The sequence below is a fragment of the Meles meles genome, chromosome 16 (assembly GCF_922984935.1).
Source record: "Meles meles chromosome 16, mMelMel3.1 paternal haplotype, whole genome shotgun sequence".
NCBI classification, from domain to species: domain Eukaryota; kingdom Metazoa; phylum Chordata; class Mammalia; order Carnivora; family Mustelidae; genus Meles; species Meles meles.
In genome coordinates, this window is record NC_060081.1 from 64,529,206 (window position 1) to 64,553,640 (window position 24,435).

General features: G+C 46.8%; 2 protein-coding genes across 2 annotated transcripts in view; one reads left to right on the forward strand and one right to left on the reverse strand.

Moving 5' to 3' along the window:
* ZHX3 (zinc fingers and homeoboxes 3) overlaps positions 1-917 on the reverse strand; it is a 94,321-nt gene extending 93,404 nt beyond the window's left edge. Inside the window, exon 1 of the mRNA XM_045980897.1 lies at positions 835-917. The gene's annotated coding sequence lies outside the window, so the exon portion shown is untranslated. The remainder of the gene's footprint in view (positions 1-834) is intronic.
* Positions 352-24,435, forward strand: part of LPIN3 (lipin 3) — a 41,407-nt gene continuing 17,323 nt past the window's right edge. Inside the window, exon 1 of the mRNA XM_045980900.1 lies at positions 352-567. The gene's annotated coding sequence lies outside the window, so the exon portion shown is untranslated. The remainder of the gene's footprint in view (positions 568-24,435) is intronic.

Here is a 24,435-nt window from a genome sequence, read left to right on the forward strand (position 1 = left end):
GGATTTTTCCACTGTATGTCTCTTAGAAACAAATTAAGCCCGAATAAGTTGTTCCAGCTAATGAAGTGCGCGTTTGGCTCTTTCCCGGTGGTTGAGGACAATCCGGCAAAACACCAATTGTTTCAGGACGCGTTTTCTCTTGGTTTCTAAATACCGCGAAGCCAAGTTTACTACAAATAAAGAACGTCAACACAACAACGCACAAGAACACGGATACATGGAAACTACTGTCGCCCCTTTTTGAACCGAAGATGTGTGGAGTCTCCTGAATAAATACTATGTGTTCACATGACACAGATAAAAACAGAAAGGAGTGTGCCCTCCCCTCCTCCTCTACCTAACCTCTCCTCCCCACCACAGAACAGTTTCTCCCAGCGCACAAGCCCAGGGCAATCACTGCTCAGAAATGCAAACCACGCAACTCAAAGTGACTCAAGCTCTCAAACACTTTCCACCTAAGCTCCACATCCCACCCGCTCCTCAATCACTTCCGACAGGCTGCTCTGAATGGAAACCCCAAACTGTGCTCACACGCCTCTCTCGGCATCCGGGCTCCGCGGGCCCAGGGTGAGTGTTTTCGCGTGGACAAACGGGGGTCCCGGGGTTCAGGGCTCTACTGTACCCCCAAGCGGCTGGAGTCCCCGACTCAGCTGCCTCCTCGGCGGAGCTGGCGCTCTCCACGCCAGGGGCAGGGGCTGCCCCACGCCCGCAGCGGCCCGCGGGAGCCGCAGCGAGGGGCTCCGGGCGGCCCGGCATCCCCGCCCCGCCGCGCGCGCCCCCCCTCGGGGCTCCCGGGCGCCCACGCGGTCCCGCACCGCGCGCTGGGACACGCACCCTCGCGGGGTCGGCCGGGCATCTGCGGGTGCCCCCCTCCCCTCCGTGCCCCCTGGCGCTCCCGTCGCGGCGGCGGGGTCTACACCGAGCCCCAGGACGCCCGAGCCCCGAGGCTGAGTTGGGGGGGTGCTGACAGATGGGGCGAAGGCGGGGCTTCGGGGGGAAGGGGCGGAGCCTGCGCGCATGGGGGTGCTGGCGGCTGACAGAAAGACCCGGGGCAGCGGGCGGGAGGGGCTGGCGGCCGCCACGGGCAGAGCCGGGGGGTCAGGCGTGGCGGGAGGCAGCTGGCGCAGACACGGGGGGCTGACAGGCAGAGAGAGACACACACACGGAGACTGACAGTCGCGGGGGCGCGCGGGGGCGCGCGGGGCCGGCGGGCCGCCGCGGGCGCTCACCTGGCAGCGGCGGCGGCGGCGCCCGCGGCCGGGCCGCTCTCCCCGCGCTCCGGGCCTCCCTCCCGGCGGGCGGCCGGCGCAGGGCCCGCGGAGGCGGCGGCGACGCCGGAGCCTCAGACTGCTGGGCGGCGGGGACGCAGCTGCACCAACAACCGACTCCGGGCCGCTCGGCTCGGCTCGGCTCGGCCGCGCTCGGGGCTGCTCGGCTCCGCTCGGCCCTGCTCGGCTCGGCTGGGGGCGGGGCCCGAGGCCCCCCGCCCAGGTCGCCTCTGGCGCCCGGGGGGGGCGGGGCTTTAGTGCGGGCGCGAGCCCCCTGACGTCGCGGAGAGCGGACCTTGCCCCGGACGCATGCGCAGGCGTCGTCCCGCTTTTCCCCGCTTGGAGACTGAAGGGGGCGGGGAAGGAGGACACAGGGGGCGGATGCTGCGGCCCCAGAGGTTCCCGGCTTTTGTGCTCCATATCCTGGTCTTTATGGAGGACCACCTAAGGAAGGTCACACAAGGCTACTCTTTCGAAAGGATGTAGGCAGGGCAGGGATCCTGGTCCCTGCCCGGCCCCTTTCCCTACGGTCCGGTGTTTCCCAACAAGCATCGCCTGGGAGTTGGTGTTTCTTTCCTCCCACCAATGCTCCACTGCAGTTTTTAGTCCCTTCTGTTTCTAAAGGACGACAACATATGATAGCTTTTTAACATTAAATCTTCGGGTACTTGAGAACTTGCAGCCATCAGCCCCCGCAGGTACAATAATGCTGTCCTTTCTCAACAGCTTCCATTGTGTCACCTGTGACACCCGGGATGGGGTTGGGCCTTTGTGTTGTTTTCGCCACATGTCGCAGACACCTGTGTTGTCATGGAGCCCAAGTCTATGGCAGATATGCTCAGAAAGTGATTCCCACCTTTAGAATCCAGTGATTAATCACAGCAAGAGCTCTGCAGTCTGACACATCTAGGTTGGCATCCCAGATCTGCATCGTATTGACAGATTAATAATTGTTTGGGTGACTTGGGACGTGCCACTTAATCTTTAATCCAAAAAGAGCAATGACAATATTAGTAATTAAGCCAGTAGAAGTGATTGAAAGATTTAAATGACAGCACCCATTAAGCTTTCTGCACAGTACCTCGTGTTCAATAAATAAAGGTGACTTGAACATCAGGTTGCATTTTAACCCTCAGATTCTGAAAAACAGTGAATGTATAAAGTATTGAGCAATGTGTCAAACTTGACATGTCCAAAGCCAAACTCTGGAACTGGCCCCTCAATTTGCTCCTTTCAGTCTTCTCCACCTCATTTAAGATCAATTACATCTGTCTGGTGGCTCCCGCCAAACCTTAAAGTCATAGTTAACTCCTCTTTTCCTATCAACATATCCCACATGTAATCCAAGAGCAAACACCTTTAAAATACCCTCCTTTGAGCCTTTGTCACCTTCTCCCTGGAATATTGCAGTAACCTTCTACCTGCTCTCCCTGATTCACTCTGCCCTCAGAGAGCTTGATATCAAGAAGCTAGAGGGATTCTGTTAAAACATGAGTCAAAGCATATTTCTCCCCTTCTCTAAAGCCTCCAATGCCTTCCCATCTCACTCAGAGCAAAAATCAAACTCTTTTTGTCAAGGGCCTCCAAGAGCTTATTGTGACCTCCCCCCACGCAACACTCTTCCCCTTCTCTAACTGCCTCTCCTTGCACCCTACCCCTTTACTCCATTCCAGCCACACTAGCCTCCTTCCTATTTCTGAAACATGCAGGCTCACTCCTACCTCAAGACATTTGCATTTCTGTTTCATACCCCCAAGTTTTCAGAAAGGCATGTGCCTTTACTCCAAATTTCAAAATTTTCAAAAGTCACTGCCTCAGACTTACCTAGACCACTCTGCTAAAACATCAAATCCCACCCTCCCCCATCATTCTCTCTCCCCTCATCCCGCTTTGCTTTTCCTTATAGCCCTTATGACTTTAATATCATCTGTAATGTTCTGAGGGCAGGGATTGGTATTGCTCATCTGCAGTATCTGGAAAATGGCCTGACATGGTGAGGTCCTCACTATATATTCCTTGAATGAATAAGAGTATATATGGAGGGACGCCTGGGTGGCTCAGTTGGTTAGGCCGCTACCTTAGGCTCGGGTCGTGATCCCAGGATCCTGGGATCGAGTCCCGCATCAGGCTCCTTGCTCAGTGGGGAGCCTGTTTCTCTCGCTGCTTCTGCCTGCCTCTCTGCCTGCTTGTGTGTTCTCTCTCTCTCTCTGGCAAATAAATAAAATCCTTTTTAAAAAAGAGTATATATGGAACACGTTGCTCAGAGTTAACTTCATTTACTCAGCAAACTTTTTGAGCATCTATTCCAATCCAGGTACTGTGGGATGTGGAGGTAAACAAGGCATTCTCCCAAGCACTAAGGAAATCAGAGTTTCAAATAAGAAAGACATATAAAGAAGTAATTTTGGAAGAAATATGGGGCACCTGAGTCGCTCAGCCCATTGAGCGTTTGCCTTCAGCTCAGGTCATGATCCCAGTGTCCTGTGATCGGCAGGGAGCCTGCTTCTCCGGTCTCCTGCTCCCCTTGCTTGTGCGCTCTCTGTCAAATAAATAAAATCCTTAAAATCAGCAACAACAACAACAACAACAAAAAACCCTAAAAAATGGAAGGAAATCTGTAACACCACATGTGTGTGCTACCTGCTTTGGGAAGCAGAGAGAAGGACATAATTAATACAATATAGGAGGGTGTAGAAAGTCCTTCCATGGGAGCGGAGTCTGAAGAATTGAGGGAGGAGGAGAGGATTCCAGGCAGAGAAAACAGCATGTACTCAATAACCAGTTATTGAGTTGGGAATATAACCAGCTGGGAAGTATGTCACAAATAGTATTTACCCAAGGAGACAAATTATTTTCCTTAAAAAAAAAAAAAAAAAAGCAGGGCGCCTGGGTGGCTCAGTGGTTTAAGCCGCTGCCTTCGGCTCAGGTCATGATCTCAGGGTCCTAGGATCGAGTCCTGCATCCGGCTCTCTGCTCGGCAGGGAGCCTGCTTCCCTCTCACTCTCTCTGCCTGCCTCTCTGCCTACTTGTATCTCTCTCTGTCAAATAAATAAAATCTTTAAAAAAAAAAAAAAGCAGATTCCAGGTGATCCTTATAATAATGTCACCTGAACCCACTCACATTCTGATGAGCTTTCTGAAGCAGGAAAGAAACTGCCAGAAGTATAGTTGATGTGATAGAATTGCCACTTGACTTCTGTTTTACTGGAATAGGCTACACATGTTTGTGTGTGTCAAGGTCCAGAGGCAAAGAGCTTGTACCAGTTAGGAGTTTGCTGGCTGCGAGTACCAGTATTCTCTCAGGCCACTTAAAAAAAAGGAGGAGGGATTTATCTTACGGCTTTTTAGGGGTCAAAGGGATGGGTCTCTCAGGCCAGCAAGAACCCAGATGGACTTCTGGATGGATTGAAAGCAGAGCAAGGGTTACCAGTAAGACTCTCACCACAAGCTTGTTTTCTCTCCTTCCAGGTAATACAATGGAAAAATACATCTACCAACTACTCCCAAGTACATGATATAATTCCAGCTACACTAATTTTTTAGTCTCTGTGGGATCTTTCCAATCCCAAAATCTCAGAGAGGAGGCTCTAATTGACCCAACTTGTGTCAGGTGTCCCTTCCCTCCCCCAGAACAATCATGACCAGCTCACAGGTCATGTAGTCCACAAGAAACTCACCTCTGTGGATCAAGACCACAAAAAAAGAGAATTGCTTTGAGTTGAGGAAATATCTTTTTTTTTTAAGATTTTATTTATTTATTTGACAGACAGAGATCACAAGTAGGCAGAGAGGCAGGCAGAGAGAGGAGGAAGCAGGCTCCCCGCGGAGCAGAGAGCCCGATGTGGGGCTCGATCGCAGAACCCCAGGATCATGACCTGAGCTGAAGGCAGAGGCTTTAAACCACTGAGCCATCCAGGCACCCTGAGTTGAGGAAATATCTTAAAAGAAGTCCCTCAAACACCATGAACTCCACTCAATGGCAAAACACATGGGAGGCATTTGATAGTCACACTGAAAGTGAGTACTGAGTTTTCCTGATTTCTGCAGAGTAGGGAGGCTTCTTTTTACGTAGCAATCAAAACCATAAATTATTCCTTTCCCAGCAAAAAGTGGACAAAAACTGGGGTGGTCTCCATAAACCCTCCGTGGTGCGTATTCTGCTGGCCTCCTGTGGTAGTGGACGTTAATGCTAGCCACCAGACATTTCTGGTGTGTTTTCCAGGCACCTGATAGGATTGTACTTCCTTAGAGTTTTGAGTCAGGGATGGCCACGCCACTTCCTTTGGTCAAATAATGTGTGAGTAGATGTAATCCCAGGTCCAAGCTTTACGAGCTAATAGGCAATTCTGTATACTCTCTTTCCCTCAGCAACAACAGACAACGCTAAAGACGATGATAGCTCCATCATTCTGGGTCCTGAAGGGAGGAGACATTAAATAGTGGCCCCCCCCAGGGGACTCACAGTACACATGTAGTAGGAGCAAGAAATAAACTTTGCTGTTATAAAAAGACTGGGGCTTGTTTGCTACTGCAGCAAAACCTAACCTATCCGGACAGATAGACCTTCTAACATCCGGTCTATCCCACTATCCATTGTACAGCACGGAGGCAGATTGGATGGGATAGACCCCATTCCCCACATGTGAGTGTGGATTCTCTGCTAAGTCAGTTGAATTAATCCCATCTACCTTGTACTGATTGCTTTAGGAATAGATCTATTACTGAGGCCTACATCTATCAGTATACAATATTTTCCCCATCACAATAATTGAATAAAAGCCTCACTATTTCCCTGGATGTCAGTGAAGGACTATTTGCTGCTGGAAACTATTTTGTGACCATGAAGACAGCCAGCCAGCCTAAAGATGAAGCCAACACACGAATAGGAAAAGTCAGAACAAAGAGAAACAGAGTTGGAGGGCTGATTAAGGCTTACCTGAACCAATAAAGTCAGGTAAATTAATAAATTCGCCATATTATTGATTCTCATTTGAGTTGGGCTTTCTAGTCCCCAAAAGCATTCCTGCTGTGGCTCACCTGCCATATTCACTGCGTAGTTCTGAGCAGTAGGTAGCGCGACAGAATCACAAGAGGGAAAATGTCTGAACTTTGAACAATCACAGGAAGAGAAGCTGAAAATTCTGTGATTTACATGCCAGGTCCTTTTCTAGAACAAGGTATCACAATGCAGGCAGAGCACAGATAAGGAACAGCTGAGAACCAAGGATTCAAAGGAGAAGAATCCTATAGAACCAGGAGAGTGACAGGCCTCCGGCTTAATCAATAGTACATAGCTGGTTTCATAGAGAGTGTTCTAGCCCTCTATAAACCTTTCTGTTGCATTTATCAAGTCTGGAGTGAAAGAATCCAGGAGGCAGTTTCATGCAGTAGGTAAGGAGGATTTGACTTTGAAACTACTGGGCTTGAATCCTGTCTCCCCCACTTACTTGCTGTATGAACTTGAGTAACTTTCTTAAATCCCTGATGTAGTTATGACAATCGAGTGAGATACTCCCTGTTACTATTAACATAGTATGTGATGCATTATAAGGACTCATTATAAGGTTGTCCCATCAATTTTTTTAAGAAAGGTTCTGGGACACCTGGGTGGCTCAATCAGTTAAGCATCTGCCTCCAGCTCAGGTCATGATCCTGGGGTCCTGGGACCAAGTCTTACATCAGGCTCCTTGCTCCGTGGGGACGCTGCTTCTCCCTGTGCCCCTCTCCTCTGCTCATGCTCTCTCTCTCTTTCACACACACACACACACACACACACACACAAATAAATGAATAAAATCCTTAAAAATAAATTTAAAAAAAAGAAAGATCCTGAATCTAGCTTGCCAACTTGTTGCCTCTTGGCTCTAAAGCCACCCTTCTTTGGCTTGCCCTGTGATCCTGGAGCTGAATTCTATAAACATTTCCCTTCTGCTAGTGGCACAATGTTAGGCTCCGTAGAGTAGAGAAGGTTGGAGAAATTTACAAAAATAAATAAATATATAAATAAACAAAATAAAATAAAAAATCATAAGAGGCTTCCTGGTTCAGAACCTTCCTGGTTCTTGCTCCTACGGTTGCCCGTGGTCTAGGAAGACCCAGTGGTGCTCACCCTCTAGTGAGCTGTTCGGCCTGCTTCTGGTCTATAGCCTGTGGCCATCCATCAAACGTCTCCACCGTCCACTGGGCTAAATTCCTGCTCTAACAAGGCCCCAATCTCACCTTGGGGTTGGGGGACAGGCACTTGCTTTGTCCTCTCCTTGGTCACTCTGCCTCAGCCCTAGAGATGGTAGGTACGGTCTATAGTTACTATGCCTATAATCTTTGGAGCTCTCTTTTGACCCTTTTAGTTACTAACCACCTTTCTTTAGCTAAGAATTCTTCATATTAAAGTTCCCTTATTCAGGGCACCTGGGTGGCTCAGTGGGTTAGGCCGCTGCCTTCGGCTCAGGTCATGATCTCTGGGTCCTGGGATCGAGTCCTGCATCGGGCTCTCTGCTCGGCGGGAGGCCTGCTTCCTCCTCTCTCTCTCTGCCTGCCTCTCTGCCTACTTGTGATCTCTCTGTGTCAAATAAATAAATAAAATCTTTTTAAAAAAATAAATAAATAAAATAAAGTTCCCTTATTCAAATTACTGGTGTGATTTCTGCACCCTGAGTGAGCCCTGTCTGATACACCAGTGGCCCCAACTGCCCATTAGACAAATTTCTGATTTTAAAAACGAACTGATTTGTGGGAACAGGTAGGGGGAGTACAATTATGTGTATAATATAGAATAGTAGTTACAAAGTCATGACTTCATCCTCAAGAGAACCCTGTAAGAAACATATAATGGTGTCGTGATGTGAGGACCAGTCTTCTGCCTGTCCTTACAAATGGGGTTCTGCTGGCCCAGCCCAGCCCGGCTCAGCCCAGGACCTGAGCCAGACATGATGGGCAGGATCCTGAGGCTTATCACAGGATCCTAGAGTCACACCTTGATTATAAATATATAGCTTCTGTTGGATCAGAGAGGGGTTTGAATGTCCATAAAACCCTCCCAGCTTAAGGTACTATTTGTCCCCACACACCTCCTTCCCCCCTCCCCCCAAAGTGTATTGTGCCTTGCCTGGTATTAGGTTCTGAGTACGCAGCCCTGAATAAAAGCCAGAGACCTTCATATAACTTACGGTCTAGTGAGTAAGGCAGACATTGGTCAAATAATCAAAAACATAAATCTTATACAGTACGTGGTACCATGAGATCCACTAATAGGAGGCTTTGGCTCAAATACGTTTAGAGAAATAGTTGGTATGAAACCTAAAGGGAAGAATTGGGGTTAAATTAGATGTATTAGTCTGCTCGGGCTTCCATAACAAAACACCATAGACCAGGTGGCTTAAACAAGGGAAATAAATGTTCTCACAGTTCTTGAGGCTGGAAGTCCAACATCAAAGCCCCAGCCAATTTGGTTTTTGGTGAGAACAATCTTCCTGGCTTGCAGATGGCTGCTTTCTTGCTGTGTCCTCATATGACCTTTCCTCAGTATTTGTGCGCAGGAAGAGGGAAAATGAGCTCTCTGGTGTCTCTTCCTCCAAGGACACTAATTCTAGTGGATCAGGACCCTACCCTTATGACCTCAATTAATCTTAATGACTCCCTTACTCCACATACAGCCACACTGGAGGGGTTAGGGCTTCAACATATGAATTTGGGGGGGCATACATATATTTAGTCCATAACAATAGGCAAATAGGGGCAAGAAGAGTACTCCCTATAGAGGGAACAGAACATGCATAGGCCCTGTGGTCATCAAGGATACGTGGTGCTTTAAACAAAGAAGGAAAATGTATAATGAGGCAGATAATTGGAGGAGATAAGGCTGGAGAGGTGGCCAGTAGCCAGGTCATGTACAGCCTTGAAGTTCTTGCTAATAATTTAAGTCCTATCCTAAGAGCAATGAGGCTTTACTGAAGTGAATTGAGTAGGGACAATATGGTGGGTGGAGACCAGACAGGAGGGATCAGAATAGGCCTAGAGAGAACCATAATGAAGCTGTCCAGGGTATCTAGGCTCAGCCAAGATCACACAAGTGGTCACTGGCTAGCCCGGAGGAGTCACTGGTCAGAAAGGTTGCCCAGGACCAGAGAAGAGAACCTGTTTCTGGCCCAAGTGAACTATGACCTATAGGTTTTCTGCAGTCTTGGCTTCTCTCAGCCATAGTCCACCCAGTAGACCCCATGACTTATACCACCTCAGCGAGGACAGACTAGCTCTCTGCCTGGTTCTGTATCCCTAGCCCACACTGGCCCAGCCTGCCTTCCTCCTTTTCCCATACTGGACCACAGAACTAAGATTCAACGTGCTGGCCCCTGATGAAGCAGATGGACCAGCAACTGTCCATCCCCCCTCTAGACTCTTCACTGTGACATTCAAGCCCTGAGCCAACAAAACTCTTTACACTTTAACCTAGGATCCTGAAGAGCTTTAATTTAAGAGAAGATGTGAACTGGAAGTGATCCATTCCCTTCACAGATGGTTTCAAGTCATCTGAGCGGACTAGATAATGTCAAGCTCTGAATACAGAGCAAAAGGATCCTAAATTGTTAGCCCTCCTAGGACTTAGGGGAGAAAAGTCTCTTTGGGGTGCCTAGTGGCACAGTCTGTTAAGTGACCCAATCCTGGTTTTGGCTCAGGTCAAGGTCTCAAGGTCGTGAGATTGAACCCCATGTCAGGCTCCCCACTTAGTGCAGAGTTTGCTTCAGATTTTCTCTCTCCCTTTCCCCCTCCTGTTCTTGCTCTCTTTCTCAATCAAATAAACACATTGAAAAAAAAAAAAAAAGAGCATCTCTTTTGAAGAGGTTTATACCATTCTAACCTTAAAATAGTTTCTATAAACAATTTTTATTCTTATTTTTTTTAAAGATTTTATTTATTTATTTGACAGACAGAGATCACAAGTAGGCAGAGAGAGGCAGAGAGAGAGGAAGGGAAGCAGGCTCCCTGTCTAGCAGAGAGCCCGATGTGGGGCTCGATCCCAGGACCCTGAGATCATGACCTGAGCCGAAGGCAGAGGCTTTAACCCACTGAGCCACCCAAGTGCCCCTATAAACAATTTTTTAAAAGCACTACGATGCCTAATCCACAAATGCAGCCAGACACATAAGAAGACAAGGCACCCCAAGAGGAAACAAGTAAAACAACAAAGAAGCAGACTTATGATGACCCCAAATAAAAGAAATTATCAGAGACAACAAAACAGCCAAACACATAAGAAGACAAGGCACCCCAAGAGGAAACAAGTAAAACAACAAAGAAGCAGACTTATGATGACCCCAAATAAAAGAAATTATCAGAGACCACAAAACAGCCAAACACATTACATTTATGGAGATAAAAGCCAAGCTTAGACAAATAAAAATCATGAGATACCACTTCACAATCATCAGGATGGTTATTATCCAAAAACGAAAAGAAAAGGAAAAAAAAAACAGATGTTGGCGTAGATACGGAGAAATTGGAACACTTGTGTTTTATTTGTGGGGATGTTAAATAGTGCAGCTGCTGTGGAAAACAGTATGATGGTTCCTCAAAAAATTAAACATAGAACTACCATATGTACCAAAAATTCTACTTCTAGGTTTATATCAAAAAGAACTGAGAGCAGGAACTCGGAACAGACGTTTGTACACCCTTGTTCATAACAGCAGCATTCACAATAGCCAAAAGGTAGAAGGAACCCAAATGTCCATTGACAGATGAATGGAAAAACAAAATGTGGTATATGTACACACAATAGACTTATTCAGCCTTGAGGCTTGGGTGGTTCAGTCAGTTAAGCAGCTGACTCTTGATTTCAGCTCAGGTCATGATTTCAGGATCGTGAGATTGAGCCTCACATCCTGGCTCTGCACTCAGCAGAAAGTCTCTCCCTCTGCTCCTCCCCGAGCTCACACATGCCCGCTCTCTCTCTCCTAAAAAAAAATAAATCTTTAAAAATAATAAAGAATATTATTCAGGCTTTAAAGGGGAGAAAATTTTCAGGATGCCTGGGTGGCTCAGTGGGTTAAATACCAACTCTTGTTTTTGGCTCAGGTTATGGTCTCAGGGTTGTGAAATAGGGCCCCAGGTTGGGCTCTGTGGTGGGCATGGAGCCTGCGTCAGATTCTGTTTCCCTCTCCCTTTTCCCCTCTTCCCACCATATGGGTGCTCTCTCTAAAAAAGGAGGGGGGGGATCCTGACGCATGCTACAATATAGATGACCCTTAAGGATATAATGCTACATTAAATAAGCCAGTCACAAAAGAATACTGTATGGCCCCATTTATATGAAGCACCTAGAATAGTTAAATTTACAGAGACAGAAAGCAGAATGGTAATTGCCAGAGACTGGGAGGAGGAATGAATAGGAAATTATTGTTTAATTACATTTTTTTAAAAGTTTTCAGTGTTGCAAGAAGGAAAAAAAAATTCAGTGTTGCAAGACGAAAAGAGTTCTGGAAACTGGTTGCACAAAAATGTGAATGTACTTAAGACTAGGAAACTACCCTTAAAAATAGTTATGATGTCAAATGTTGTGTTTCTTTTACCACAATGTGGAAAAATCTAATGGGAAAGATACAATAGAATAATAAAAAAATACTTGATCCAAAAGAAGGAAAAAAAAAGAGGAAAATGGGAACAGAAACAAGGTAGGACAAAAAGCAGGCAACAGGATTATAGATGTGAATGGTTTGTCACCCTATCTGTAACTATGTTAAATGTGGGTGGACTAAATAGTCTAACAAAAAGAAAAAAATCAACAGTGCAAATTTAAAAAAAATACAAGATTCAACTATATGATATTTATGACACATTTTAATATGAGGACATATAGGTTAAAAGATAAAATACTCTAGCTAAAATTTTAAATAAGAAGTAGTACCTATCTTATACAAATTCTCTTAGAAAATAAAGAGAACACTTCGCAACCTATTTTATAAGGTCAGCATCATTGTATCACCAAAACCTGGCAAGAACATGACAAGAAAAAATATAGACCGCTATCTCTCATGACCATCAATACAACAATCCTAAATAAAATGTTAGCAAATCAAATACAGAACAAATTAAGAGGATAAGAAGTCATAACCAAGTGGAGATTATCTCAGGAATGCAAATTGGTTTAACAGTTAAAAATCAACCGACCACATTAACAGATTAAAAGGGAAAAATAATTTGATTATCTGAACAGACGGTAAAAGCATTTGACAAAATTCAACACTTATTCACAACAAAAACTCTCAGCAAGCTAAAGATAGAGGACAATCGGGGCACCTGGGTGGCTCAGTGGGTTAAGGCCTCTGCCTTCGGCTCAAGTCATGATCCCAGGGTCCTGGGATGGAGCCCCGCATTGAGCTCTCTGCTCAGCGGGGAGCCTTCTTCCCTTCCTCTCTCTCTGCCTGCCTCTCTGCCTACTTGCGATCTCTCCCTCTGTCAAATAAATAAATAAAATCTTTAAAAAAAAAAAAGATAGAAGACAACTTCCTCAATCTGATATAGGAGATATGGGAGGAAAACTAGAAACAACAGCATTCTTAATGGTAAAATAGTGAGCATTTTCCTCTCTAAAATCAGGAACAGAGAAGAATATTAGTTATTACCACCTCTAATCAACATTTTACAAGCTGTCCTAGCCAGGGCAATAAGGCAAGAAAAAGAAAATGAGAAGTCATAAAGATAGGAAAAAGTAAAACTGTCTTTCTTCAAAAATGACACGATTGTATTGGTAGAAAACCCTAAGAAATCTCAAATAAACTTTTAGAACCAATAAATTATTGCCTTAGTGTAGCTGCTATAATAAAATATCACAAACTAGGTAGTTTATAAACAACAAAAATTTATTTTTTCCCATTTTGGAAGCTGGCAGGCTGCGATCAGGGTGACACCATGGTCAGGCAAGTTCTGATGAAGGCTCTTTTCCAGGTTTCAAAATCAATATACCAAACTCAACCTCGCTTCTATATTCCAGCAAATATCAGAAAATGGTTTTTTAAGAATAGTCAGAAGAGTTCTGAAATAGCAAAAGAAAAAAAAATACAAAGTACCAAAAATGGATCTAACAAAAGACATGTACGACCTCTATGGAGAAAACCTTGAACATTTTAACAGACATTAAAGAATAAATGAATGGTGGAGAGAGTAAACATGTTAATAGATGAGAAGACTCAATACTGTAAGGCTGTCATTCTCTTCAATTGGTCTATAGATTCAAAGCAATCCCAGCTGATTTTCACATGGCACTGGACAAGATCATTCTAATAAAAATTTATGTGTGGGGCACCTGGGTGGCTCGTGGGTTAAAGCCTCTGCCTTCAGCTCAGGTCATGATCTCAGGGTCCAGGGATCGAGTCCTGCATCAAGCTCTCTGCTCGGCGGGGAGCCTGCTTCCCTCTCACTATCTCTGCCTGCCTCTCTGCCTACTTGTGATCTCTCTCTGTCCAATAAATAAATAAAATCTTTAAAAAAAATTTATGTGTAACTGCAGAAGGCTGAAAACTGCTAACCTTACTCCTGAAGAAGTACAAGGTGGAGAGGATTTATTCTATCCGCTCACAAAATTTGTAATAAAGCTCTAATAATTAAGACAGTGTGGTATTGGCTAAGAGTAGGCAAAAACCAATGGACAAAAGAAAGACTCCTCTCCCCCCCAAAAAGACAGATTAATGTTAGATCACAGAACAGTGTGGGGAAATGAACTTTTGAATAAATAGTGTTGAGTAAATGGAATATCCATATGGGGAAAATGGCATTGGAATCCCATCACACACCACACTCAAAAGCCAAATTTCTATTAGATTATGGACTAAAATACAAAAGGTAAACCAATAATGCTTTAAAAGATAATATACAGTATCTTTAAGGTATCAAGGGAGGGTAAGTTTTCTTAAACAAGACCAAAACAACACTAACCTCAAGTGAGAGACTGATACATTGGACTTCTTTACAGTTAAGAACTTAGGGACGCCTGGGTGGCTCAGTTGGTTAAGCGACTGCCTTCGGCTCAGGACATGATCCTGGAGTCCCGGGGTGGAGAACGGCATCTGGATCCCTGCTTGGCAGGGAGTCTGCTTCTCCTGCTGACTTCCCTCCTCTCATGCCCTCTTTCTCGCTCTCTCACATAAATAAATAAAATCTTTACAGTTAAGAACTTTTGTTCATCGAGAAACATCATTAGCCACAGAGGAGAAAGATTAACAATGCGCAGAACTGGCAAAGGGTTGATATCCAGAATACACAAAAAACTACTATAAAGAAATAATGAAAAATACAGAGCAGTGGAAAATGGGCAAGACCAGAGGTCTTGGCTTCACATAAGAAAATCCAAATGGGGGGCTCCTGGGTGGCTCAGTGGGTTAAAGCCTCTGCCTTCAGCTCAGGTCATAATCCCGGGGTCCTGGGATCGAGCCTCACATAGGGCTCTCTGCTCAGCAGGGAGCCTGCTTCCTCCTCTCTCTGCTTGCTTCTTTGCCTACTTGTGATTTCTGTCTGTCAAATAAATAAATAAAATCTAAAAAAAAAAAATCCAAATGGCTAATAAATGTATGAGGGGTGCTGAGCCTCATTAGTAATCAGGGAAATGAAGCAGAGAGAACACCTACTACAAACCCAACAGATGGCTAAAATACAAAATCTGATAGTACCAGTTCCTGGTGAAAACTGTTGGTAAATGCATAAGGGAGCTCTCATATATTGCTGGGGGGAGTGTACTTTGGGCAACAGTTGGGCATTATTTTTTTTAATTAAGCATAGGAATACCAATAACCCAGCAATTCTGCTCCGAAGTATAAATCCAAGAGAGATACATACCCAGGGAGACAGGTAGACATGTACAAGAGTGTTCACAGCAACAGTATTTAAAATAGCCCCAAACTGGAAACAACCCATATGGCAATTGGTAGAAAGGATAAATTGTGGTATATTCACTCAATGGAATGCTTTATACTGCACAAAAAAAGAACCACACCCGCACGCAACAACATGGGAGACTCATAAACAATGTGGAGTGGAAGAAGCCAGGACAAAAGAACATCCACATTTAATGACTGCTTTTATATAAACCCATAACCAGACAAATTCAACATGCCCACTACCCCCGCAATCTTTGCTCCTCCTGTACTTATGAGATATGTGAAGGATGGTAATAAAAGATGGATTTGCGGGTCCCTGGGTGGCTCAGTTGGTTGGGCATCTGCCTTCAGCTCAGGTTATGATCCCGGGGTCCTGAGATCAAATCCCAAATTAGGCTCGCTGGTCAGCAGGGAGTCTGCTCCTCCCTCTCCTTCTGCTCCCCCCCCCACTTGTGCGCGCGCGCACGCGCGTGCGCTCTCTCTCTCTCTCTCTCGCTCACTCTCTCTCAAATAAATAAAATCTTTAAAAAAATAAAAGACACATTTGCAGGGTACCTGGCTAGCTCAGTCAGTGGAGCATGTAACTCTTGATGTCGGGGTCATGAGTTTGAGCCCCACAATGGGCATAAAGATTACTTTAAAAAAAAAAAAGAGAGAGAGAGATGGATTTGCAAACAAGTTGGGGAATCACTCTTTTTTTTTATTTTTAAAGATTTTTTTTTTTTTTTAATTTGACAGAGAGAGACCACAAGTAGACAGAGAGGCAGGCAGAGAGAGAGAGGGAAGCAGGCTGGCCACGGAGCAGAGAGCCGGATGCGGGACTCAATCCCAAGACCCTGAGATCATAACCTGAGCCGAAGGCAGCGGCTTAACCCACTGAGCCACCCAAGCGCCCGAGGGAATCACTCTTTTGTCCCCAGCCACAACCACTCCTCTGTTGGAATATCTCCTGGAGGTATGATGACAGAAAATCTTCCTAGATGTGAGCTGAAGGAATTTAGTGGGGAGAAGGAAGTCTGATGTGGGGATGGAGAATGAGAGTCAGGCACGCCTTACGTTGGGGTTCATTATGAGGACCTCAGTGACATTTTAATAAAGTTACTTGAAGTTAGGGGACCATAATGATGAATTTCTAGCATACTAAACCTTCACAGGAGACCTGGAGACCATAAAGTAGGGCAAGAGTCCCACTGAAATGCGAGATGCACTAACCAAACAGGGCCAGGCTATTTTTGCAAGATCCCCAGCAATGTGTGTTCTTCCAGATTTTTTTTCAGGATATATAATTATTTTTCATTAATGTAACTATGGGTTTTTTTTTTTAATATTTTATTTGACAGAGAGAAATCACAACTAGGCAGAGAGGCAGGCAGAGAGAGAGGAGGAAGCAGGCACCCCATGGAGAAGAGAGCCCGATGTGGGGCTCGATCCCAGGACCCTGGGATCATGACCTGAGCTGAAGGCAGAGGCTTTAACCTACTGAGCCACCCAGGCGCCCCTGGGTTGTTTTTTTTTTCAAGATTTTATTTGTTTATTTATTTGACAGAGAGATCACAAGTAGGCAGAGACGCAGGCAGCGAGAGAGGGAGCGGCAGGCTCCCTGCTGAGCAGAGAGCCTGATGCGATGTGGGGTTTGATCCCAGAACCCTGGGGTCATGTCCTGAGCCAAAGGCAGAGGCTTTTTAACCCACTGAGCCACCCAAGCACCCCATAATTATGGGATTATATTACACACTGTTGAACTTTATAAACTTAACCACAGGCGTTAGACCTTTGTCCTTTTGAATCCATATTGATGTACTTCTTACTTGGAGGTGATCAATATATTCATTATCTTGATCATGGTGGTGGTTTCATGGGTAATTACACATGTCGAAACTCAAATCGTACACCTTAAATAAGTGTGGTTCACTGTACATCAGTCACATCTCAATAAAATGAGAAGCGTTGTGCTTTCAAGCTCTTGGACTGCTTTCCGTACTTAGCTCTCTGCAAGTCCACACTCCTGCATGCAGACCTATTTCATTACTTCTCAGAGCTGTGTGGACTTCCGAGGTAGGCCTCCACCATGCTTTACTAGCTCCTTCCTTGAGTACTTCCCTTGCCTCCCGTTCACCCATGCCATGAATAATGCTATTCTAAATAACCTCCTCGTCTTATGTGTATCTGAGCAAACTTTCCAAATATATCACAAAGAGTGAAATGGCTAACCTCTGTGTCCTATGCATACGTAATGTTACTGAGAATTACCTGCTTATTTTATGGAAGGGCTAAGCCATTTTCTATTCCTGTCAGCTGGGTACGGAGAGTCCCCAGTCTTCCTTTGGGTTTCTGTCTCTTCACGCGACATGAACATCCATGCCTCATCCTTCCCTCTCCCTCATTTAGTATTGACTTCATGGTCGTGGACAAATAATTCTTCAGGCTGTGGCACATGGATGTGGCCATTCCCTCCCTCATGCTTAGCAGATGGAATTTCTCTCCATCTTTACTCAGTTTTTAACCATGTTTTTTGGGGGGAAGCATGCAGGTTCGAAAGGGGAGCTCCACAGCCCGTCTTTCTGGGCACCCCCGGCCTGCCTTGAGAGGTCCCATCTACATGAAGGAACTGGGCCTGGGTGCTGGGGCCAGTGTTTTAAGCTGCGAGGAATGTGGTGACTCAGCTGGTCGCTCAGGGACACCTCCGTGAACAAGGCCGAGGGAAGGAAGTCATTCCATAGACAGCTGGGCTGTAAAAAACAAAAATACTCCACACACCAAACTCTACAAAGTAGTGTGGCTATGTGTCCCATGACTCAACGGGACTGCTTGGGCCACGTGGCACTCAGCTCAGGGTACGTGGCACACAGCCCTCACCCGCTGCCGGCTGGCTGCTCCTCCGAGCTGCTTGGAGGGAGGGCTGGGTGGGGGCCCCAAGGAGACCTGTGACCGTCCTCTCTCCACCCTCTCCACTCTGCCAGTTTCTTCCCTCATCATCTCCTTCCTCCTTCCTCCCTAATCCTCTTGCCCTTAAACAAAACACAAACAGGAATTTAGTGTCTCACGCCTGCTGGAGACATGGCAGGAACAGAGAGAGGTCAACACATTGGCGCCCCAGGAAGGCCCTCCAGAGTCCTGCAGACGCTGGTGACAAGTCATATAGGCAGGGGCTGGAGTCCTGGGCGGTGAGGCCAGAAGGAGATGGGCCAGCAGCAGGGGATAGAGACTTTGAGTTAGAGGCAAGATCATCAAAGATGTGGGACCCTCAACCACTGACCTTTACTGGAGACCTCCTCTGTGCCAGACACCATTCTTGGGCTATATCAGCAAAGTCTTGTCCTCATGGGGCCGACATTCTTGTGGAAAGGAAGACAAACAGCAAATATCATAAATCAGTAAAGTATGTACATATAAAAAGGTCACTCATGGTCCTGGAAATGATTAGAACAACAGAGGTGGGTGGGAGTGGTCAGGGTAGAAAAGTGGCATCTGAGCCATCTTGAGAGGGGTGAAGGAGTGAGCCATGAGGGTGTCTGGGGGAAAGAGCACTGTGGGAACTGCCAGGGCAAAGTGGGGAGTGTGCCTGGTGTGTGTGGATCCATGAGGTGGTAGACGGGCGGCAGAGTGGGGGAGGGGGCAGAGTGGAAGAGGACGGTGGCAATTGGAGGTGTGAGACTGGGAGCTGCGGGAGGCTTCTGAGCAGAGATCCAAGCAGAATGGATTTGGAGTTTAGCAGCGTCCTGGTCCTGCCGTCAGATGGCTTTGACCCCTGGGAGTATGGCACATGGGGTGTACCAAAAAAACCCTGCAAATCTTGCCAGACACGTAGAATTTATGAAATCAATGAGCATGATGTTGGCAAACAGCTAGAATCACATGGAGCGCTGGCCAATGAGGGCCTGTTTGTGTCAGGTCAGGAAAGGATAGGGACAGGGTGGGAGTTTCCAAAGAATGATTTAAGTCAGAGTGAAGTCTTTGGGAAAATCAAAGGAGCCGCAAAGTATTTTTGGATGGTCGCGCTTTTTAGAACACACAAACTACCATGAAGGATGTCATGCCATGCAATCTACCCCCCGCTTCTAAAGCATTTCTTCTGTAGTTACACGAAAAATTAGGATACGGTGGCATATATAAACCAAAATTTGTGGGTATAAGATAATAAGATTTTGTTTAGTATACCTTCAAGTGTCTGGTAATAACTGGTTTCCTTTTCTTCATATGGAACAACGGTTCCCACTTAGCCAGGTTGTCGTAAAGATTAAATAAGAGCATTGACTCACTAACACATGCAACTAATACCTGTAGATTTTCTTTTGTGTGTCAGGCACCAAGAGAGAGTCTGGGGACAAAGTGATGCACGCAATTGCCCTCACGAAGACACAGCATTCATCAAATGGTATATATAAATAAATGGCCACAGGGGTGCCCGGGTGGCTCAGTCGTTAAGTGTCTGCCTTCAGCTCAGGTCATGATCCCAGTGTCCTGGGATCCAGCCCCGCATCGGGCTCCCTGTTCAGTGGGAAGCCTGCTTTTCCCTCTCTCATTCCCCTCTCTCACTGTGTCTCTTCTTGTCAAATAAATAAATTCTTAGAAAAAATAAAAATAAATAAATAAATAGTCACAAAACAGAGGAGGATGAAAAACACATTAAAAAAAGAAAGAAAAGGCATATGATGCTACGAGAGCCTACATCAAAGAGTTAACCTAGCCAGAAAGTGTATTAGGTAGTTACTGCTCTGTATCAAGTCACTACTGACTTAGAGACTTGGAACAACATACATTTATTATCTCAGTTTCTGAGTCAGGAGTCTGGACACGGCTTAGCTGGGTCTTCTACTCTGGGACTCCTCTAAGGCTATGATCAAGGTGACGGCGGGACTATATTCTCACTCAGGGGCTCCAGCTCCCTCGGGTTGAGGAAGGTCATTTCCTGGTGGCTGCAGGACTGAGAACCTGGACTTCTTGCTGGCCATCTACGGGAGGCTGCCATAGGTCCTAGAAACTGCCCATAGCTGCTAGCCATGTGGGCTTCCTCAGTATGGTGGTTTACTTCACCAGGTTACCGAGGAGAGTCTCCAGAGCGCCTCTACTAGCAAGCCTCTTACATAACACAGTCACGGGAGTGACATCCTAACACCTTTGCCATAGTCTACTGGTTAAAAGCAAGTCACAATTCCCACTCACATTCAGGAGGAAGGAATTCCACAAAAGCATGAACACGAGGAGGTGGGGGTATGGGGGGGTTACCTTAGGGTCTGTCTGTCACTGAAGGTTTCCCCGAGGAAGTAACAGTGTAGCTGGGAACTAAAAAATGAGTTGGCAGGACGCCTGAGTGGCTCCATGGGTTAAGCATCAGCTTTCAGCTCAGGTCATAATCCCAGGGTCCTGGGATTGAGTTCTGTATCGAGCTCTCTCTCAGCAGAGAGCCTGCTTCTCCCTCTGCCTGCCGCTCCCCCTGCCAGTGCTTTTTCTCTCTTTCTCTCTGACAAATAAAATCTTTTAAAAATAAATAAAAATAAACAATGAAAATGGAGTGGCATTAACTACGTAGGTAGAGGGCGGGGGGGGGGGGCTGTCTAGGTATAGAGAACAATAGGGTCCAGACAGTACAATAACATTCACAAAGGATCTAGGCCAATGACTAGCAATGTTGTGCCTCTCATGCTTAACAACCATCCATGGCTCCTCAGCGCCTATGGTTTTGCCCAATAGTCAAGGCTAGATGGGTCATCTCCTTGCATTCACTTTCTCTCTCCAGCATCTATGCCTTTACTCACCACCCCACCCACTTAGAGGGCCCTTGCCCTACGATGTATACTCCATCTATATAGACTCTGAGCCCAGCAGAAATTGATCTTCCCTAAACAATATTTTTGAACACCTATTTAAGTGGAGGGCACCATGCTAGGCCCTCGTTGAATTGCAAAGCATGGTGAAACATGGTCCTGGATGCCAGATACTGGGTAGGGGCAGAAGGTATACCCAAATAAAAAGAGGAAGAACAAGAGGTTCTCTCGCTGAAGGTCAAGCCCATGGGGCAGCTGGTGAGTCCTGCCCAGCTTTTAGACACTCAGAAAACTCCACTTCACACAGTGGTTAATGATCTTACAGTATTCTTCCCTAGGCTAGAAATTGCAAACGGATTCTAAGGTTCAGCCAAACTGACGTTTTTCCGGGAAGGACAGTTGGAATCGGGAACTGCCCAGCCTCAGTCCACACTGCCAGGCAACCTGGCCAGGCGGGGTCAGTCCTTGGCTGGCAACAAAGGCTTCATTGGCAAGAAGAGGGGATAGCTACGCAAGTGTCCTGCGCTCCAGCCCAGGAATCCCTGGCCACATCTAGGGCCTGTCCTTGAAAAGCTGGGAGAAGAGGCCCCAGGAGCCCCACGGCCTTTGCCACATCAGCAGGAAAAAGGGAACACGGGAGGCGAAAGCAACAGAGGCCAGTAGCCCAGCGCCCGGCTTCCTCCAGCCAGCGGTGGAGGGTGGAGCCGGAGGCAGGGGGCGGGGCCGGAAGCAGGCGGGGCTGGAGGGTGGGTGGGGCCAGCAGAGGGTGGGGCAGTGACGGGTCCTGCTTCGCCAGTCCCGCCTCTCAGCCCCGGAAGGAGGGGGCTTTGAGCTCGGCGGTGCGGGTCTTGGCACCAAGCACCTGCCCTGTCCTGCGATTGGGGGTTGAGTGTGTGCAGATGCCTTGGAGGGCAGAAGCAGCCTGAGTCTAGGGGTCGGAGAAGGCCTGGCACCACTGCATTTCTACCCTCCACCCTCATCTTCCCTAGTGCCTGCTGCACCAGGAAGCCAGAGGGCTTTTCTCAATACCCATTAAAGCTGTTTCCTTTGCTCTGAGGGCAAAGAACCCTCCTCCCAAAATCTGATACCTCCTCCGCCCCCCCCCCCTTCAGAACTGAACCACCCTTAGGTAGCTCTGCAGGACCTTTGTACAAAGTAGTCCCTACACCTGGAACATCATATCCACCCTTCTTCACCCAACTAATTACAACTTATTTTTCAAGCTTGGGGATCTACTTGGGAAAGCCGTTCTTGACCCCCCCCATCCTGCTCTGGGCTCCTGGGCTTGGCCCACCTAAGCCTAGTTATCTTGGGTAGCAATTGCCAGACTACCTGTCTGTCCTTTCTCTTCTCCCCATCCATCACAAGACTGTGGGGTCTCTGCAGTTATCTCTAGCGACTGGCCCAGGTAAGGCGCTTAGTGCCATCATGAACACCCTGCCTGGCAGTCTTCTGCCATCCTCTAGACCTCTGCCTGGTGAGAAACTCCTGCAGTCACTTCACTTCGTAGAAGAACAGCAGGTCTCAAACTAGAGTGCGTTGGAAACACTGGCAGGGGTGGAGGTGGGGTGGGGGTGTCTTATTAAAATACAGATGGGTGGACCCCACCCTCAGAGTTTCTGATTCATAGGTGTGGAACAGGGCCCGAGAGTTTGCATTTCTAAAAAGGTCCCAGGTGTTGCTGCTGACACAGGAACTCATTTTAAGAATCACTGGGTTGGGTCATGTTTCTTCATCAATGAAATAGGGTCACTTCTGTTCCCTGCCGTGTGAGGTTTTGTGAGAATCAAATGAGATTATGCAGATGAGGAACTAAGCATGGTGCCTGCACCCAGTAGGGGCTCAATAAGTGTTTGCAATTGCTTCTGGGAGGGGGCGGGCCACCTGCCATCAGAGAAAACATGAGCGGTGGATGTGGGTCAGGGCCCAAGCACGTCAGCTGGCCTGGAGGAAGAGCAAAGCCCAGCACAGCAGCCAGGGAGTTCAGGTTGTGCTATGGAGGTGGATGGGAGCCATGCACAGTTCTGGAGCAGGGCAGTGACAGGTGGAAGCTAAATGTGGCAACATTGAGCAGGAGGCACAGCAGCAAATTCCCCGTGCTGGGTTTTCCTTGGCTGTTTGGCCAGGCATAGAGCAGCCAGATTTAGCAAATAAAAATGAAGGATATCCAGTTAAATTTGAAGTTCAGATAAATAATGAAATTGTTTTAGTATAAATATGTCCCAAATTGCATGAGACATACTTACAGTAAAAAAACACAAAAAACAAAAAACAAAAAAACCCACTTTTGTTATTTATCTGAAGTTCAGATTTAACTGGGTGTCCTTTATTTTTATTTGCTAAATCTGATAATCCTCACCAGACATCAACTGCCTGCCCCAATCCCACGCCTCAGTACTGGAGAGAGCGAGCCACAAGTCCCTCTGCCTCTCTTCTCCCCTTTCAATGAGGCCATGACAAGTGACTGAGGAGCTGCTCCTGGGCCCAGTCTTGCTGCCAAGACAAGTGGTCACAGCTGCAGGTCTGGGTCAGCAGGTCCACCCACTTCATGCCAGGTTCGCCCAGCAAAGAAATGGTGAGGCACCGTAAATAATCACTAGGCTGTAATTTAATGAAGCACATAAAGTTACCAAGTCCCATAGAGAAGGAGGTATCACCTGCGCCTGTGGGTTATTCAAGAAACAAACAGTTGCCAATGGTACAGGCCCACCTGCTGAGTACCCAGAGAGGAGAAAATAGCCTCCATCCTTAACCCCAGAAATGAGCAACACGAGCACTCAGACTGCTCGCATGCTTGCATGATGCCTTGGAAATGGTTACATAAACGGCAAGCTAGAATGGCGGGGGTGGGGGGGGGGGTTGCGCCTGCCTCCTTCAGCTCAGCTGGGCATTGAGATAAGTCATACTATTAGAGGCTGCCTCGGTCTCCCCCACTCCCATAATCACCAAATCCCAGATGATTCATAGTTCCGGAAACAAGCCTGTCGGAAATCCAATTTCTGCAACAACATTTATACCAACTTTTTTTTTCTCTAACGACTAACAATGAAAACAATATGTGCTCCTTTCCTTAAAAAAAATTTTTTAATGTGATCAACATTACTGAATGCCTCGTGTGTGCCCTGTGCTGTGTTCAGCTTTTTATTTAGCTCAGTAGTTCTCAGCCTCGGCCGCACGTTGCAATCACCCCCAGATTTTCCAGGTGATCCCAGGGCACGGTGATTTCAACACCCACACAAGGTTGAGAACCGCTGGTGTAGTTTAACCTGCTTAATCGTCACAATACGGTCGTAAGGCAGGTGTTCTCTCCGTTTTGCAGATGAGAAAATGGAGTTTCGAAAAATGACTGCGGCCTGTGTAGCCATAATCTGGGACCTCTCCTTTCCTCCCAGGCCCGCTTGAGGGATTCCTGTATCCACGGTTAAATATCATGGGGATATATAATACTTCCATAGGTCTGTTCGCAGCGTTGCTGCCCTGGGGCCACCTGGAGAGAGCTCTGCTCCCAACAGGGCTCTTCGGGGATACTGCTACCAC